This window comes from Magnolia sinica, chromosome 15, assembly GCF_029962835.1.
Source record: "Magnolia sinica isolate HGM2019 chromosome 15, MsV1, whole genome shotgun sequence".
NCBI classification, from domain to species: domain Eukaryota; kingdom Viridiplantae; phylum Streptophyta; class Magnoliopsida; order Magnoliales; family Magnoliaceae; genus Magnolia; species Magnolia sinica.
In genome coordinates this window covers 55644611-55663695 of record NC_080587.1, presented here as the reverse complement: position 1 = coordinate 55663695, position 19085 = coordinate 55644611, and the positions used below count along the sequence as shown (strand labels likewise).

The window sequence follows — 19085 nt, the reverse complement described above, 5'->3', positions numbered from 1 at the left end:
ATCCCTTTCTCCTATTTCTTTAATGTCTATGGGTGACCCACTTGATCAGTGGATGAATAGGATTGAGAACTAGGATTTGATCAATTTTTGCTCCCGAGCTAAGCCTGGCTTATTAACACCCTTAGTTGCAGCTTCTAAAACATTTTGATGCATTTAAGAAGAAAAGTTGACATAGATGTTATAGATGGATTTATTTATTTTTTTGATTTTGATTTTGAATTTATTACAAGAAAAGAAATGATAAAAAGATATAATGAGAGTATATATATATATTTTTTTATATCGATCACTACGCTTAAACCATTGAACTAGGAGATTTTTCGTTAACCTCGAATCCAATGTACAGTTCATCAGAGTAATGGATTAAATGACCACAGTCGGTTAGATAAATAAAACTGTCACGTTGGCTAATGAGCATGACCCATAATTCATGCACTCAATAGCAACTCACGAGCTCATGACCCCAACCATAGTCACCCATGACCCACTTAGGTTTCGATGAATAAGAATGCCAAAAGCCAAGAAGAGTTTATAGTCAAAAGTTCAAAAAGAAAGAAAAAAAAAACTTATGGTTGGGATTATCCAGTGGGGCTTATGGGGCTCCCTCTTCATCGCTTCTCTGCAACACAAGATCCACATGCAAATAAGCACATGTACTATAGAAATTTTTTAAAAAAAATCCATGAACAAAGACCCAAATGCATATAAAAGATACAATTCTTTATCATGCTTTCATGTTTCCATTTCCATCTTTAATGAAAGTGAGATCTCATGCATTACCTTGTAGAAATTGACAACAATGAAGTTGGGCCATCGTTTTCCTGCTGCTTCATGACATATACTGGTCATGCTAGTAAGTGGAGCTGAGTTGTCCTTGCAAGCTATCACTAAGTTAGGATTATTGGTGAAATAGTTCTCTAAAACAAGGGATCTTGTTGTTGTGTTCATGGTAGATGATTCTGCATGATTAGGATAAGAACCCGCCTTTATCCCACTATCACCATCTGCAGTTTCAACCCAATCACCCAAATCAATAAAAAGAGAATCAGTAATAGCTTCACATGCTTCTACTCCTATGTATCAGAAATTCAAATTGGACAATGCTTCCTATTTTGATGTATTTTATATCAATTTTATTTTATCGCCAAAAGAAAATTGATTCAAGGAGAAAAACAGAAATTTTATATTTTTACTGAATTTCATTAACAGTGCAGACCTCCTCATGAGGCCGAATTTGCCAACCAATAGAGAGAATTAGAACATGCATCAAGCTGTCCACGCTAATAAATAGTTGGGCCTGAAAATCACACCAATTCACTTGTTAGGTGGAACAAACATTTAAAAAAGAACAATGAACATTTTAAAAGAATTACTAGGAGTCCACATTCAACTAAAGCACGTGGCCTGCCCAATGAGTGTACAAGCTTGATTCTCAGGCCACGATGTCTACCTAGTAGGGCCTATGTTATGCATGACTCTAACATCAGGGATGGATGCGTGTGGGCTTAGCAAAACATGTACTAAATTTCTACAGGAAAAAATCATCTGTTTATCTATGATAGTTCCACTGCAAGATCTGCATGGTATATACATTTATGAAAGGAGAGAAAATAGGGCTTTCATTGGTTCTATACAACGTATCTTTACTCATAAGTAATGCCATCGGAAGCCTCCTTGGCTGATTTTGAGGTGAAGACCAACAAACGCTGGTTCTTACTAATCATATCTTCGATGATGGGCCAATCCTGCCCATTTTTAGACATCCCTGATACCAGAAACCAAAATTTCCTAAGGTTGACGACATTGAATACCTTAGTTAGGACTTGAGGTGATGTGACATAATGTTCTATAAAGATAGTGATGATCTCCGAAGGGTTGACATTAAGGAACACTTGAATTTCTTTCAGCACATTAATAGCAGGTTACTTTTAATTAGATAGGTTAATTTGAATTCAATCATTTCATTAGGTTTATATAAAAGGAATCGGCTGCAACATATGAATGCTGTCAAATTGTAATATTATCCTCTAAAGGAGCAGCACAACCAAATGTCATTTTTAAAGTCATACATGTCAAGCATCAACCCTCTAACACCATTTTGCAATGATTCAGAGTATAAATAATAGCAACTAAAAAAAATAAGAATATCTTTTTTTTATTCCCTTTTTTATTTTTACAAAAATACTATTATATTTATTAAGAGGGACATCTTGTTCATGAACATTATACAATAGAGAGCATGTAAATCATATCTTCTAACTAAGAAGACCCACCTACACATACATACAGATATCCCATCTTCAAGATACAAGTACTTCTATGTTGGGTGTATGTGATTTTCTGTTAGTAGAGATTTTTGAAGGGTTTATCATAGATTCCTAGCTTAGCCCAGGTGATGACTTCCAAGAGCTCTTATAAGGTTCCATACCCACCTGAAATAGGAAAGGAAATAAGAAAACCTTCAGGAATTTGATTAAATGGGTTATTGAGAGAAGAAGAATAGAACCTAGTAATGTGATGAAAGCATCAAAATGGTGGGACATCTCTTCCTTCCTTTGATGCATGTTGGCCACTAGTTTCACCTCTACTACTATTTCTCCCGTAACTTGCCATTATAGAACGTCTTTCAGCAGCATAAGAAAATGAGAATAGATGAAAGAAGCAAGAGAAGAAAGGCAAATCTACTTACTTTACACATGAGAGTCCTCAGTATGATCTTATAAAGAAAAGCCATCAAAGAAAAGGTTGAAAAAACCTTCATTAATCCAATGAAAAACAAAACCCATATAAGAAATCATTCCATTTTTTTTAATGATTGTGTTGGTTTTTCTCACCCTAAAACATGTCCTCCTCTATGAAAAGAGTGAGAAAAACTTTATTTCAACATTGAGAAAAGAATGACAAACTCAGCTCCTTTCTTTCAACCAACATTTATGAAAAATTTTATTTTCTTCATCAAGGAAAAAATGATAAAGGTTGATGAAAAGAGTAACAATACCTTAAGGGGAAAGTAAAGTGATGATCGAATGATTAATGCCCCAGTCGCAATTACTGGATTCAAATGTCTAGAAATAAGACCCAATATGTTAGCATTAATATTATAAAACCTATGTATCAAAATAAATTATAAAAACCTAACTAGCACTCTTTTATTCTCTTCACAATTTGTTAAGAGAAACTAAGAAGACAAATAGTTTGATCCAAATCGAAAAGAAATAGTACCATGCCTGATCAAATGACACCTGATCAACACATCAAGGATTAAAATAGTTTGTGTGATGACTTCCAATGTGTCCACACATGCAAACATGGGTAGAAGCCCGATTGTCAGGCTTAATTCTAGAGAAAGGGCTAACATTACCAATGTGATGCCTTGGAAAGGGCTTTGATTGAGGAAGGGCCCTTTAAGAAACTTGGATTCAATAGTTGAAATGCAACCTGCCATGGAAGACAGGGGCTAACAAATGAGAGAAAGAAGAAGAGCCCCTTCTAGGGGTAGAGGGTGGGACGCATCTAGGAGATCCCGCATACCTAGTCAGGAAAGAGGGGCTAGCAGAAGAAGATCTCTAGGGCGGGTAAAGTATGACAGCCGACAAAAAATTGGAGGCAAGGAAATGGGATTTAGCGTGTTTGCAGGCAACCTTCCCTTCGACTGCACCTAAGACGACCTATTTACTATATTTCAAAATTTTGGAAAAGTTGTAGACATATTCGTCCCAACATTCCCTGAATTGGGTTGTCCAAGGGGATATGCCTTTATAAGGTTCTTATACGAATCTAAGGGGAGAGTGGCCATGAGAATGTTGGATGGTCTGAGGATTGATGGGAGGGTAGCTACTATCAGGCCTATGTCCTAGCATCTCGCCATTCTGTAAGATCCCACAGTCCTCCCGGTCGAATTTCGGTGACCCGCGACCTGTAGTTAGTATTTGTGCACAACCTTAAGTCACACCCTGTAAACCCAAGCTGACTCAAACCAGGACCTATGTAAATGCTATCTTATCAGCCCTTGAGTTTGTCAAATTTTGTAGTGCCAAAACCTCTTAGAATATGTATCTTGTTTAGTTGTTATTGTAAGATTAACTTCAAGTCATCCTTACCAATCTTATCTACATTCAAGTACAAGATCACAACGTTCAAGTACAAGATCAAGAGTTTTAAGAACAAACATCAAGAAGTTCAAGTACAAGATCAAGAGGTTTAAGAACAAATATCAAGAAGTTCAAGTACAAGATCAAGAGGTTCAAGAACAAATATCAAGAAGTTCAAGTACAAGATCAAGAGGTTCAAGAACAAAAATTTCAAGTACTAAATCAAGTCTTCAAGCTTCAACTACTACAAGAGAATGATATATGGTGATTCAATCTCACAAGTAAGGTTTGTTTGACCCTAGATTGACCTTAGGATAGGTCATACAATTTGCATGTATATCATAAGTCATTTGATAATTTAATAAGTCATTTTTTGACTAGTCCTAGTCATGGTTCAACATGTCCAGACACTGGCTCGACCACTCCAAGAATTTTCTCGACCAGTCTAAGATTGTTGTGGATTTTTCAAAATTTTCTATTGGCCCCTCGACCAGTCGTGCAGGCTCGACTTAAAGTCCAGCAACATTTCTGGGTCCCACTTGACTAGTCGATTGCAGTGCTTGACCAGTCGAGTAGGCTACTCGACGAGTCGAGCAAGCCACTTGACCAGTCAAGTGGCGATCTTATCTTATCGCGCCAGAAATTTTGAAATGCCGTTAGTCCTTCGACCAGTCAAACTGACTACTAGGCCAGTTGAGTGAACAATATTTTTACCTATAAATTGAGGATGATTTTCAGAGTTTCATAACTCATTCCATAGATATTAAAGTCACAACTCTGAGAACTCAGTCCCCATTATTATGAAGCTATTGTGAGGTATTTAGAAATTATTTTCATAGTGTTTTTGGTTATTCAATTCTTTAATCTCTTGATTCCATTTTATTTGATATTAAAGGGGATTTTTATATTTAACCCTTTGTGAGATCCAAGAAGTTGAATCCAATGTAACCTAAGGTTGGATTTAAATTAAAATTCATTTAGACCTAGAACCCTATCATTTGAGAGATTGAACATTGAACATTGAACATTCTTCGTCTCCAAAGAAGTGGTTCTACCGGGCTACAACGAAGTTCTTTCTTCAGATAAGTATAATTTCAATTTTCTATATTTGGTTTAGAAGATTGCCAGAAAATCTTTCATTTTTGGTTTTGACTAAGATAGTGTAACACCTTGAATTTCGAGGGTCGAGCGAAGCTCTACTCTCGAGATCCAGCACATCACTTATGCAACATGGATAATGATGTTTAGATATTGTCCATGTCAATGCATTAAACATGAGTGGGATTATACTAAAACAACATATCATACTCCAAATATAATTAAATTTAGTAAGCGGAAGACTGAAATACATATATATATATATATATCTGAACAGTAAATGTTTTACAAACTCCAGAGTATGATGATGTAACAAGGTTTAATATACAAGGTTTGTTTCAAAATATACAAAATATCAAAATATAAATGTCCAACTAATTCATGTAACCCTGTAATCCCATCGAATCAATACAAGGTCTACGAAGACCCGCCTGATAGCTAAACATAGGAAAATTCCTCCTCCTCATCTACGAAGTTGAACTTAGTCACATAGATTTCGTCCTTATCCGCATCTACAATAAAGTCTGGTTGTGTTTTAAAACACCATTCCAGAGTGGGAGTGAGTGATCAACTCAGTGGTATTATAAGGCAAAGGTTAACATGTTATCAAGTCAATCAAGTAGTAATGATAAAGCAATACAACAATCACTTCCTAGCTACTCTTGTTAATGCAGGGATGGTGTGCAGTATGATGCTTGCCCTCGCACAAAGCTCCCTCAAAAGTGACTCCGACAACTAAGTTCACACATGATAAACTCTTTAAAGGTGTAACTTCCTCGCCAAAGCACATGCAATGCGGTGCATGGTTGTGTTAGCCGAGTACTTAATTAGGCTCATTCATACAGCAGATTTGGGAAGCTAAGGTACCTCCCTTTATATCATTAACCCAAACCGAAGATCCATCTAGGGTCGTCAATCCTAGTTATTCACATTTGATAGGCAAGTTACAGGGCATCACCCTTAATGAAAAGTAGTGGATAGGAAAATTCAAGAGTTTATACTCGAGGTGACTATGGGAGGCTCGTCACCTCAACGTAGGCTGACAGCTCGAGTACGGTATCCCATACCACCATATTTGGCTCACGAGTATTGGGTTGCTCACCGGTCACTACGGGGAGGCTCGTCACCCCAGCGTAGGCCGACAGCTTGACCACAGTGTCCCATACCACCATGGCCAGGTCATAAGTCTTAGCGGATCGTGGTACTGTGGTTGATACGGGCTTTTACATTGGTAAGTTGTACCTTAGGTACAAGTAGTGATGTCCATACATGGTAAACACACAATAGGCCAATCGGTTTGTTTGACAAGTTCGATTGGTACGAGCATACACATACTTGATCGACATGGAGCTCATAAGCACCCTTTATGGCCTAACCACTGTCGATAATTGTTGTGCAACTTGGATTCGTTGAGTTACCTAATGTGGCGAGACTAATTCAGTCACCCAGATCAGAAGCGTTACTAATTGCCTGGACTACGTTGTAGTCCCAACCTTACTCATATGCAATATATAGACACATGTGATAATCATATCAGCATTTAACAAACATTCCAAATAGATCTCTCATATGGGCATTTCATCAAACACATTGAACATGTTACCAAACACTTACATTTTATCCATAAATTGCGTAACAACAAATATGATTACATGAAGGAAACTATACATATGATTAAGGAAATTGAGAATCCTATCTTAATACACTTAATAAATATAAATCATCAATAATTTCTCATTCAGACATTTTATCAAACACTTAGGCTACACATTTTAAATACATAGACTATATTAGTTACGACATGATCCATAGCAATTCGATACTCAAAGAGGTCGTGATACATATGACAAGCATGAATCCTAGATTTGTAGTCATGACAAGCACAAATCACAATTTCATATTCATTCAAACATTTCAACAAACACACAGAATGCATCTTATATTCAACATAGTTCACACATGTATAATTTATTGAAAACGTCGTAACTAAGATCATATGGCAGCAATCAAGTCAAACCTAAATCATTAGCCGACACTAATAGCCTTGAAAACCATAACCTAAACATTTATAGTTCGTACCTTTCATCGGAATACTTGATTTATACTCAGTTCGAATTCTACGTTCACGAAAACAGAATAACGGGTACCTAAATCATGAAATAGGATAGCTAGTTTACCGATTACTCAATTCGGCTTTCTAAATCAAGATTAGAGTTAGGATTTCTTACCCAAATTGTAGTTGGAACGGATCGGTTAGCTTGATGTAAAAGCGATTCAGTGTGTAGAGTCGTGGGAAAGAATTACAGCAGCAAACTCTAAAGATTTCCCCAAACTCCCTACTCTTTTATCTTCCTTTCTATCTTCTCTCTCCTAGGGTTAGAGAAAATTCATTTGAGATAGGAATGAAGTGGTTTAAGGGCTGTATATAGGCCCAGTACTGATGCAAATGGCCCCAGGGCCATGGTATACTTAAATTATAACTAAAGGGCGTCTGTTTTAGGCAGGTGAGTTTATCTGGAGGTCCACTACTCACTTACGGCATAGGGTAAGTTGCCTGATGATGGATCTATGCTAGAATATGGTTTCAACGCAATTGGATAAGTCGATCGATCGTGAAGGACCTGTATCAGATCAACAGTCATTATCACTTGATTAGGGCCACAAGTATATAGATATTTGTAGGGAAATTTTCCTAATCCATAGGTGAAGTTTGGTTAGAAACTGACAGTCTAAATATATTCACATTTCTCACGCACTTTGCTCAGGGCTTAAGTTGTGCATTTCTGGATACTATCTGGGCTTGTTTCCTACGATATTTGTCAAGTCTAATAAGATGGATATAACCTTATAGTTTCACGGTCTTCGGACTTTCGACACATGGTCTAGGTTTGATACAGGGTTTCAATGTACTCTCAAGAGCAACAGGCTTTTGGGATTTCTCCTAGGTTTTTAATTAGTGTTGAGTTAGCTATTTTGATGTTTTGGGTCTTACCATTTGTATAAATAGTGGTTTGAGCTAAATCCATTGATTATTTAGTTTAATATTTAATTAAATTTCACCTAAATTTTACAGAATGCAGTCCTTTGGGATTTTTGCCTAAGGTGGTACTCGGGTCTTCATATGGATTTTTCTGAGACGTTACAGATAGCCAGAAAATCTCAGTGAGTGGATTTTTTAATTGTGGTAGCCCTTTGAAAACACAATTGTGAGGGTTTTGGGTGAACCTTGGAAAACCTATTTCATAGTGAAAGCCAATATCCCGTGGGTGAGTATATAGGGAGTGGACTAGTTGTGTGGCTATTTTCTAATAGTTGGTGTACACACAAGCGAACCACTATAATTGTTGGAGTTGTGGTCGATGTTTATTATTGTGCATTTGTAGTGAATGATTGTAATTTATTTTCTGGACATGTGGTGAATGTTGTAATAGTAATAGATATTTATTTTTATTTTATTCTTTATTCCTCTGTATTAGTTTGGTGCTTTGATACGCAGACCATTCTAGAAATCAGGTTGTCCTACCAAAAGCCATTGGTTTTTGGTGTAAGGTTATCCTTAAAACAACATTTGTATCGACCTCTCAATAATTGTGCATTTAAGGTTGCTTTCTATTTTTGCTATTTGGGATTGATAAGTGCTATCTTGTTCTAGTTCTTTCTTAATTCTGCATTTAAATTTAAATTTGGCATAGTCCTATTCAACCCCCCTCTAGGACTCTTAGATCGGCCTTTTCAAGTGTATTAGAGCCCAATAGCTCATTTATTTAGATTTATTTCTTGAGCTAACTGATCTGAGCTTATATCATGTCAAAATTTGATAGCCTTTCAATTATTAGGCCACCACCATTTGATGGCTCCAATTATGCCTATTGGAAAGGCAGGATGAGAATTTTTCGAGATCTATCGATGAAAATGTGTGGCAATCCACAATGACTAGGTGGAACCCACCTAACAATGAAGTTCTAGGCATTGTTGGTATTAAAACTCTTAAGGTTGCACCTTATAATACTTGGATCACTCTTCAGAAAAATGAGGGCAATGCCAATGCCAAGACTTTAAATGCAATTACTTGCACACTATCACCAGATGAATTCAAAAGGATTATATCTTGTGATACTGCAAAACAAGCCTGAGATATCTTAGAAATGACACATGAGGGTACGACTACTGTCAAGAAATCTAAACTTCAAATCCTCACCACTAGGTTTGAGGAAATACATATGGAAGAAGTGAAACATTCATGGACTTCTATTCTAAGTTAAATGACATAGTCAACTCAATGTGGGGTCTTGGATATAACATCTCAGAAAGTAAAGTCTGTGTAAAGATACTGCACTCATTGCCTAAAAGGTTCAATTCAAAAGTTACTGCCATTCAGGAACTTCGTGATACGGATAACATGTAGGTTGAAGAACTTGTTGGTTCTTTATAAACCTACGAGTTAAATTTTAAGGCTCCTGAAGGTAAATCCATAGCCCTAAAATCTTCTAAAGGTATTTCTTAAGGTATTTCTCACAATTTTAATAATTCTGATTATAAAAATTCAGAAGACGATATGGCACTTTTAACTAAATAGTTTTTTAAAATTTTCAAAAGCAAAAAGAGAGTTAATTTTCAAAAACCTTTTGAGAAGAAAAAGGGTAGATCTAAAACTTGGAAATCACTTAAAGACAACCAATGTTTCAGCTACCATGAATACGGGCATTTGGCAAATAAATATCCAAAGAAGGACAGACTTAAAAGGAAAGGTACCTTGGCTACATGGGATGAATCATCCGGCTTTAAAGTTGCTTTTGAATCTGAGTCTACTGATGAGGTTAAGGCCTTAATGACTCTAGCCAGAGTCACTTCCTTGGAAAGTTGTGATTCAACTTACGATGAAAATATGAGAAGTGATCCTGAAAATGATAAAGATTTATAAGATGCCTACAATGCCCTATACAGGGAGAGTTACAAGATAGCTATAAAATTAAAACTTCAAAATGAAAACTTTTTAAAGCTAAAAGAAAATTTTGATGCTCTAGTTTTAGAAAAATTGCAGCTATTTGATTGTTTTAAAAAAACCAAGCGCGATTTAGATTTCAAAACATCTCAAATTGAAAATCTAAAATCAGAGAATGATAATCTAAATTTAGAAGTCTCTTCTCTCTTGAGTTTGAAGGATACTTGGAGATATGCCCAGGGTGATCCTAAACTAGAAAGACTATTAATCGAATCAAGGAAATGTGGTGATAGATCTGGTTTGGGCTATGATAAAAATACCCCTCCTAAAAGTATGCCTACTCCTCCTAAGTTTATTAAAGGGGAATCCTTTAACTTAAAAGGGAAAAGTCTAAATCAAAATAGTTTTAAAAATCCTAAAACTTTTTAGGCTATGAAACCAAAAACAATCATATCAATATAGAAATCAAAATCATAACCCTTTGACTAAAAAAATTGTGGATCTACTTAAGGAGCTTTTAAAATTCAGCTCAAATGATAGAATATATAACAAGTACAAGTATCGAAAAACCAACAATGTTCCAAAACCCAAAGCTGTAATAGAATGGGTCCCTAAGGTTACTTGTTTGGTTGCTCACACTACTTTCAAGGCTTCAAGTCAGTCAAACTGATACCTAGATAGTGGAGGCTCTAGACATATGATAGGTGACAAAGATTTTTTCACCAATCTTTAAGATATGGCTGATGGTTTAGTCACTTCAGGTGATGGTAGCAATTGCAAAATTGTTGGCCAAGGTATGGTTCAACTCTTTAATCTTCTATCATTTGAGAATGTCTTATTTGTAGAAGGTCTTAAGCATAATCTCTTAAGTATATCACAAATCTGTGATAATAAACATAGCGTCAAATTCAACAATCACGGGTGTGAAATTTCTAATGAGAATGGTTCTGTGATATTGACTAGTCGCAGAACTTCTGAGAACTGTGATATAGTCAGTAACTCAAGCTCATATAAGTTATTGTGCTACATGGTCCAAACCAATGAATCTGATCTATGACATAAATGCCTAGGACATGTACACTATTGTAATTTCTATAGACTGAGCAAAGGTGAAGTAATACATGGTCTACCCAAGTTAAAGAAAATGGATAAAATCTGTGTGATTGTCGGATTGGAAAACAAACTAGAAGTGCTCATAAGAAAGTGAACTCTAGTGCCACATCCAAACCTTTTGAGCTCCTTCACATGGATCTAGTTGGACCTAGTAGAACGGAAAGTCGAGGTGGTAAGAAGTATATTCTAGTAATTGTTGATGACTTTACTAGGTATACATGGGTAATTTTCATGAGAGAGAAATCTGAAACTCTTGATGAAGTGAAAAGGGTACTCAAGCGTATTCAAACTGAGAATGAATCACCAGTTATTAAAATATGAAGTGATCATTGTTCCAAATTTGATGATAGTAACTTTGAGAAGTTTTGTAGCGATCACGGGATATCGCATGAATTTTCTACTCCTAAGACACCTCAATAGAATGGGGTTGTCGAAAGAAAAAATTGTGTACTTCAAGAGATGGCTAATGATATGTTAAATAGCATGAAACGTGCTAAAAATCTTTGGGCTGAAGATATGAATACTGCTTGTTATATTATTAATCGTGTATATGTAATAGAAAATCAAATAATAAGACTACATATGAACTGTGGTTCAATAAGAAGCCAATAGTAAAATATTTTCAAGTTTTTGGTAGCAAATGCTATATTCTCCGTGACCGAAAAAATTTGGAAAAATTCGACACTAAAAGTGACGAAGGTATTTTCCTGGGATATGCTCTAAATAGTTGAGTGTATCGTGTTCTCGATAAGAAGATCGATGTAATTTAGGAATCCATTAATGTTATCATAGATGATCATCTAAATTCATTTACCTCTAATTCAGAAGATGATGAAGTCTCATTAATTGATAAACCAGACTCTTCATCTAGTCAAAATAATGACACTGAACTACAATCAGTTAAAAACCATCCAACTGATCAAATACTCAGGAATCCTCTCACTGGTGCGCGCACTCATAAACAACTTGAAAACATATGTAACTATGTGTGCTTCACTTCCCAGATTGAGCCGACCAATGTAAAAGAAGCACTTGCTGATGAAAACTGGCTTATAACTATGTAAGATGAACTTAATCAATTTGTTCGAAATGATGTATGACATTTGGTTCCTAGACCTGATGATAAACATATAATTGGAACTAAGTGGATCTTTAAAAATAAGTCTGATGAATTAGGTAATATTATAAGAAATAAGGTTAGACTGGTTGTACAAGGGTATACTCAAATAGAAGGCATCGATTATGATGAAACCTTTGCCCTAGTAGTTCATCTTGAATCTATCAGACTGTTCATATCCATTACTTGTTACAAAAATTTTAAAATCTATCAAATGGATGTCAAGAGTGCATTCTTGAATGGTGAACTGCATGAAGAAGTATATGTAGAACAACCTAAGGGTTCTGAAGACCCTAAACATTCTAACCATGTTTATCATCTGAAAAAGGCACTCTACGGCAAGCTCCTAGGATATGGTACAAAAAGTTGACTAAGTTTCAACTAAGTCATAACTTTGTAATGGGGAGTGTTGATAAGACATTGCTTGTAAAGAAATACAATGATCACATTCTAATAGTGCATATATATGTTGATGACATTATTTATGGATCAACTTGTGCTAACATGTCTGTTGAGTTTGCAGAATTAATGAAGTCCAAGTTTGAAATGAGCATGGTAGGAGAATTGAACTATTTTCTAGGTTTGCAAGTAAAACAGCTTGTTGATGGGATATTTATCTCTCAAACTACGTATGCTTTAAGCTTGGTGAAAAAATTGGATTTGAGAGCGGTAAGAACTTCAATACTCCCATGAGTACGACACTTAAACTCTCTAACGATTCAACAAGTAAAAGTGTAGATCCTAAGTAGTATCGCAGTATGAGGGGTGGTTTATTATATTTAACTGCAAGCCAACCTGATATTGCATTCAGCGTAGGAATCTATGCTAGATATCAATCAGACCCTAAAGAGTCCCACCTGATTGTTGTAAAGCATATTTTAAAATACGTCGCAAGTTCAGTTACACTTGGCCTTTGGTATCCTCATGATACTAATGTTCAATTAGCCGATTATTCGGATGCTAATTGGGCTGGTAATATTGATGACCGCAAGTCTACTAGAGGTGGAAGCTTTTATGTCAGGAATTGCTTAGTTTCTTGGCATAGCAAGAAATAGAGTTTTGTATCTCTTTCCACAGCTAAGGTTGAGTATATTACAGCCGGTAATGCTTGTACCCAATTTGCGTGGATGAAGAGAATGTTAAGTGATTGCGAATTTGCGTAAGATACTATAGCTTTGATTTATGACAATTCTAGCGCAATTAACATTTCTAAAAATCTAATTCAGCATTCACGAACTAAGCATATTAACATTAGATATCATTATATTCATGAATTAGTTGAAGATAAGATTATTTTCGTGGATTATATTCACACTAAAAATCAACTTGCTGATATATTTACAAAACCGCTTGATAGAAACAGGTTTGCTAAGTTGAAATTGTATATGGGTATGTGCAATATGAACTGAAATATTTATGTTTATTTGTACAATATTCCCTATTTTTATTTTATTTTCTTTTTATAAATTTTCTAAATTTCAAAATATGAAAATATGCTGAATTTTTGAGGTGCTTGAGTAGTCGAGTACACACTTGACCAGTCGTGGGACGATCGATTGAGTATGTGCTCGACAAGTCGACCCCGCTCGGGTTTTGGAGTTTTTATTACCTAAAAAGTATTTTCTTTTCATTTGCTTCATCTTCCCAACCAGCCCTAACACAACTAGTCGAACCCACCTTCGATTCCTCCATGGTTAGTGTATCATTTTTTAGTTCCTTGTATATTTGTAGATTTGAGTTCTTTGCACTTCCATTTTCTTATTTTTGTTGTTTATTTAAAGGTTTATGGTGGTTTGTTGGGTTTTCTAGCTAAAAATCTAATTTACTTGAAACCCTTATTTTCTCTTTTGTAATCCTTGTATTCCTTGTTTTTCTTATTGCAATGGAGAGTAGAAATAAGAAGAAAGGATCTCGTGGTCCCTCTTCTTCTTCTTCCGCTCCTATCACGGTGCGCCATCTTTGGTCACCCGAAGAAGATCCCGAGTATGTGCGGGATATTCGCTTACGCAACGTGATAGTTGAATGGATGGTTAAAATTGATCATTTGACACCTTTTGATATTATTCCACTCCTTCAATCTATAGGATGGGATAACATTGTACATTGGGGTGGTCCTGTATACCGTTTCATTACGCAGGCCATGTTTGCTTGCAATAGTGACTTCTCTACTGAGAATCTAACATTTACTATTACAACCAGAGAAGATCCAATTGATGTGGATTGTCACTTAATTTTTGGATTAATTGATCTTCCAGTTAATGATGACAATATTCCTATTTATACTCTTATAGCAAAATCGTCTGAATCTGAGAAAAGAATGCTCAAGAGAGTTTTATGTAACATGAATGTGGAATGGAGTTCTGGGAATGCGCTTAGTTCCAAGTTTATGTTACCTAGATAGAGGGTTCTATATCGAATTTTCATTTCTAATGTGTACCCTAGGTCTAGTAACAAGACTGAGCTTGCTACTTTCATGGCTCGTATCCTTCATTCTATTATTACTAGTGTCTCTGTTTGTCTTCCATCTCTTATTTGTTACATCATTATTTAGTTATGTTTCCATCCAGGTCATAGTGATATACTATTTGCTTATCTTATGATTGCACTAGCCCTATAGTCTTATGGCTAAGCCTATTGGAGAAGCTCCAATTAACCATCTACCATTTAACAACTCGAACATAAATAAGATGAATTTGAGGTTAGCTCCAGGCCAAGTTGATGTGAGCTCTGGAGGAGCAGCTGAAGCAACTGAAGAGGAGGATGCTTTGCCTCCAAATGATGTCAATATGGATAACATATTTGATGAGATTGAGTCTGACTCTGCGGTTGATCCTGATTTTCAGCCTTCTGACATTGATGCGTGCTTGCGATCTTTTAAGGAGAAGGTAGATGGTATGTATGTGTCCCAAGAAACTCAATTTAAATACATGTGTAAATATCTTAGGTGTATTAACAAGGGACTATATCAAATAGATCCTTCCATACCTGCTCATTCCTCTGGTTCAGATTAGTGTTGAATTTCTGATTTGTAATAACTTTTATACTTGGATTTCTCTTGACTCTATACGCTTGGACACGTTTTCTTATTTTTGCAGATATGTTTTTAGTGATTATCTTGACAATGTTTATGTTATCACGATCAACCTTCTTACTCTCATTACTCATTGCTCTTATTCTACTCTTATATTCCATCATTTTTATGCTCTTTCCTTTGTCATATTGTGACAAAAAGGGGGAGAATTTGTGTTGGTATGTCTATTTAATGATATTGGATTCTATGGAGTGGAAGATGTGGAGAATTTGTGGAGAAGTGTTTTTTTTTTTTTTTGGATCTATATTTGTTCACATACAAGTATTGCAAGCAATTTCTTCTCTTCTCTTGGATTCAATGGAGTAATGTATTAAGGGGGAGCATTGGTTTGCTGATTTTTATTGACCAGTTTTTAACTGGTGCATGATTCTTTATTGATCTAACTGGTGCATGATTCTTTATTGACCTAACTGGTGCATGATTCTTTATTGATCCAACTGGTGCATGATTCCTTGGTCTTGGCTTGTTTTGTCATGAATTTGACAAAGGGGGAGATTGTAAATGCTATCTTATCTAGCTCCTAGGTTTGTCAAATTTTGTAGTGCCAAAACCTCTTGGAATCTATATCTTGTTTAGCTGTTATCGTAAGATCAACTTCATGTCATCCTTGCTAATCTTGTCTACATTAAGGTATAAGATCAAGAAGTTCAAGTACAAGATCAAGAGGTTCAAGAACAAACATTAAGAAGTTCAAGTACAAGATCAAGAGGTTCAAGAACAAACAGTTCAAGTACTAGATCAAGTCTTTAAGCTTCAAGTACTTCAAGAGAATGATATATGATGATTCAATCTCACAAGTAAGGTTTGTTTGACCCTAGATTGACCTTACGATATGTTAGATAATTTACACTTATATCATAAGTTATTTGATAATTTAATAAGTCATTTTCGACCAATCCTAGTCATTGTTCAACTTGTCCAGACAGTGGCTTGACCAGTCCAAGAATTTTCTCGACTAGTTTAAGGTTGTTGTGGATTTTTTTGAATTTTTTGTTGGACCCTCGACTAGTCCTAGATACTACTCGACCAGTCGTGCAGGCTCAACTTAAAGTCTAGAAACATTTCTGGGTCCCACTCGACCAATTGAGTGCAGTGCTCGACTAATCGAGCAGGCTACTCGACCAGTTGAGCAAGACACTTAACCAGTTGAGTAGAGAACTTATCTTATTGCGCCATAAATTTTGAAATGTTGTTGGTCCTTTAACCAGTCGAACTGACCACTAGGCCAGTTGAGCGAACAATATTTTTGCCTATAAATTGAGGACGATTTTCAGAGTTTCATAACTCATTCCAAAGATATTAAAGTCACAACTCTGAGAACTTAATCCCCATTATTGTGAAGCTATTGTGAGGTATTTATAAATTATTTTCATAGCTTTTTTTGTTATTCAATTCTTTGATCTCTTGATTCCATTCTATTTGATATTAAAGGGGATTTTTGTATTTAAACCTTTATGAGATGCAAGAAGTTGAATCCAAAGTAGCCTAAGGTTGGATTTAAATTAAAATTCATTTAGACTTAGAACCTTATCATTTGGGAGATTCAAAATTGAACATTGAACATTCTACGTCTTTAAAGAAGTGGTTCTACCGGGCTACAACGAAGTACTTTCTTCAGATAAGTATAATTTTAATTTTTTGTATTTGGTTTATAAGATTGCTAGAAAATCTTTCATTTTTTATTTTGACCGAGATAGCCTGAAAATCTCAGTGAGTGAGATTTTTAATTATGGTAACCCTTTGAAAACACAATTGTGAAGGTTTTGGGTGAACCTTGGAAAATTTATTTCATAGTGAAAGCCAATATCCTGTGGGTGAGGATATTAGGAGTGGAGTAGTTGTGTGGCTATTTTCTAACACTTGGTGTACACACAACCGAACCACTATAATTGCTGGAGTTGTGGTGGATGTTTATTATTGTGCATTTGTGGTGAATGATTGTAATTTATTTTCTGCACATGTGGTGAATGGTCTAATAGCAATAGATATTTATTTCTGTTTTATTCTTTATTCCTCTGTATTAGTTTGGGACTTTGATACATAGACCGTTCTAGAAATCAGGTTGTCCTACCATAAGCCATTGGTTTTTGGTGTAAGGTTGTCCATATAACAACAGCTGTATCAACCTCTTAATACTTATGCATTTGTGGTTACTATTTATTTCTGCTATTTGGGATTGATAAGTGCTATTTTGTTCTAGTTCTTTCTTAATTTTGCAATAAATTTTAATTTGGTATGGTCCTATTCACCCCACCCCCTCTAGGACTCTTAGCTCGGCCTTTTGAACCTATGCCATTGCGACCGTGCTGTCGCCATAATTTTGACTTCGCATCTCGTGCACCAATCCGACGCTTAGATCGTGAGATGTGGCTCGCGCATTATTATGGCCGTGGATGGCACATTGCGGGACTCACCTATCCTAAATGGCACCATTCCTTAAGAGTCATCATGAGGATGATGTCATCCTAGGCTACTAGCCTAGGGATGACATCATCCTATCCCATGCTTGCTAGGCCATCATGAGAGCATGCCTTATACATGCAATCATTACCTAGCTAAGAGAGCTAGCAATCATTACCCATCTATCTTCCTCCCTCTTTCTCCCTCATTTTCCCTTCTCCATTGCAAGAGAGGCTTGGACGTCCATGGTAGCCTCTCCACTTTCAGCCCCCTCTTACCCTTAGATCCCCCATATCTAACCCTCCAAAAACTATCTCAACCATTAAAAAACCTTCTTGGAGCTTTAGAACCTATTGGAAGAATAAGAAGTTGAAGATTCAAGGTGGGTGCATGTTTAGGACTAGATTTCCTTTTTTTCTTTCATGGATCTTTGTCTTTTATTTCATGGGAGCATGTAGGACCCACCAATCAATGGTGGAGATCCTACTTAACCCTTTGGATGTGGCCAATGGCCCATCCTTGTTACATGCATGATCCATGATGGGGCTATTCTCCATAGACCCCATTATGATGTTTTATTTGAATCCATGCTATTGATGGGTCATCTAGACCCTTGTGTTATAGTGGGGATGACATCCCATCTTAGATTCTCTTATGTAGGGCCATGCAATGCATAGGACCCATCTTGATGAATGTATAATGTATGATGCATGTATTGAGGGGCCCATAGTGGCAGGGCCCCTCCGTCACATGTTTTTCCTTCTCTTTCCCTCTCTCTCTCTCTCTCTATCTCTCTTGATCCTTTGCATGATGGCCCACTTGATGCATGTTGTTGTCTAAACATGGGACATCCATACATCCAGATTTTTGGGGTCACTTGTTGCCCATTTTCGGGCCAATCTGGATGATGGAAAACATATATATCAATCTAATTTTCTACATGTACGGCCCACCCACATGAACACCCACTATGATGTATGTATTTTATCCATGCCAACCATTCGTGGGGGCTACCTTGCTGACTTTCGACAGCTAGCTGGACGGTCCAGCACTGCTGGTACCGTCTAGCAAGTTGGATGAAGAGAAACTACAAATATCAGCTTTATCCAAAGATGGTGGCCACATGTGTGGACCCACCTTGATTTTTGCGTGGTGACTTCACTGTCCAACAGCAAGGACAGTGGATCCCACATGTTATATGTGTTGTATCCACCCTAGTCCATCCATGGCCCA

At 36.3% G+C, this 19085-nt stretch overlaps 1 pseudogene; it reads right to left on the bottom strand.

Moving 5' to 3' along the window:
- Positions 1-726: 726 nt before the first annotated feature.
- LOC131226942 (PI-PLC X domain-containing protein At5g67130-like) lies at positions 727-15526 on the bottom strand (annotated as a pseudogene).
- Positions 15527-19085: the final 3559 nt, after the last annotated feature.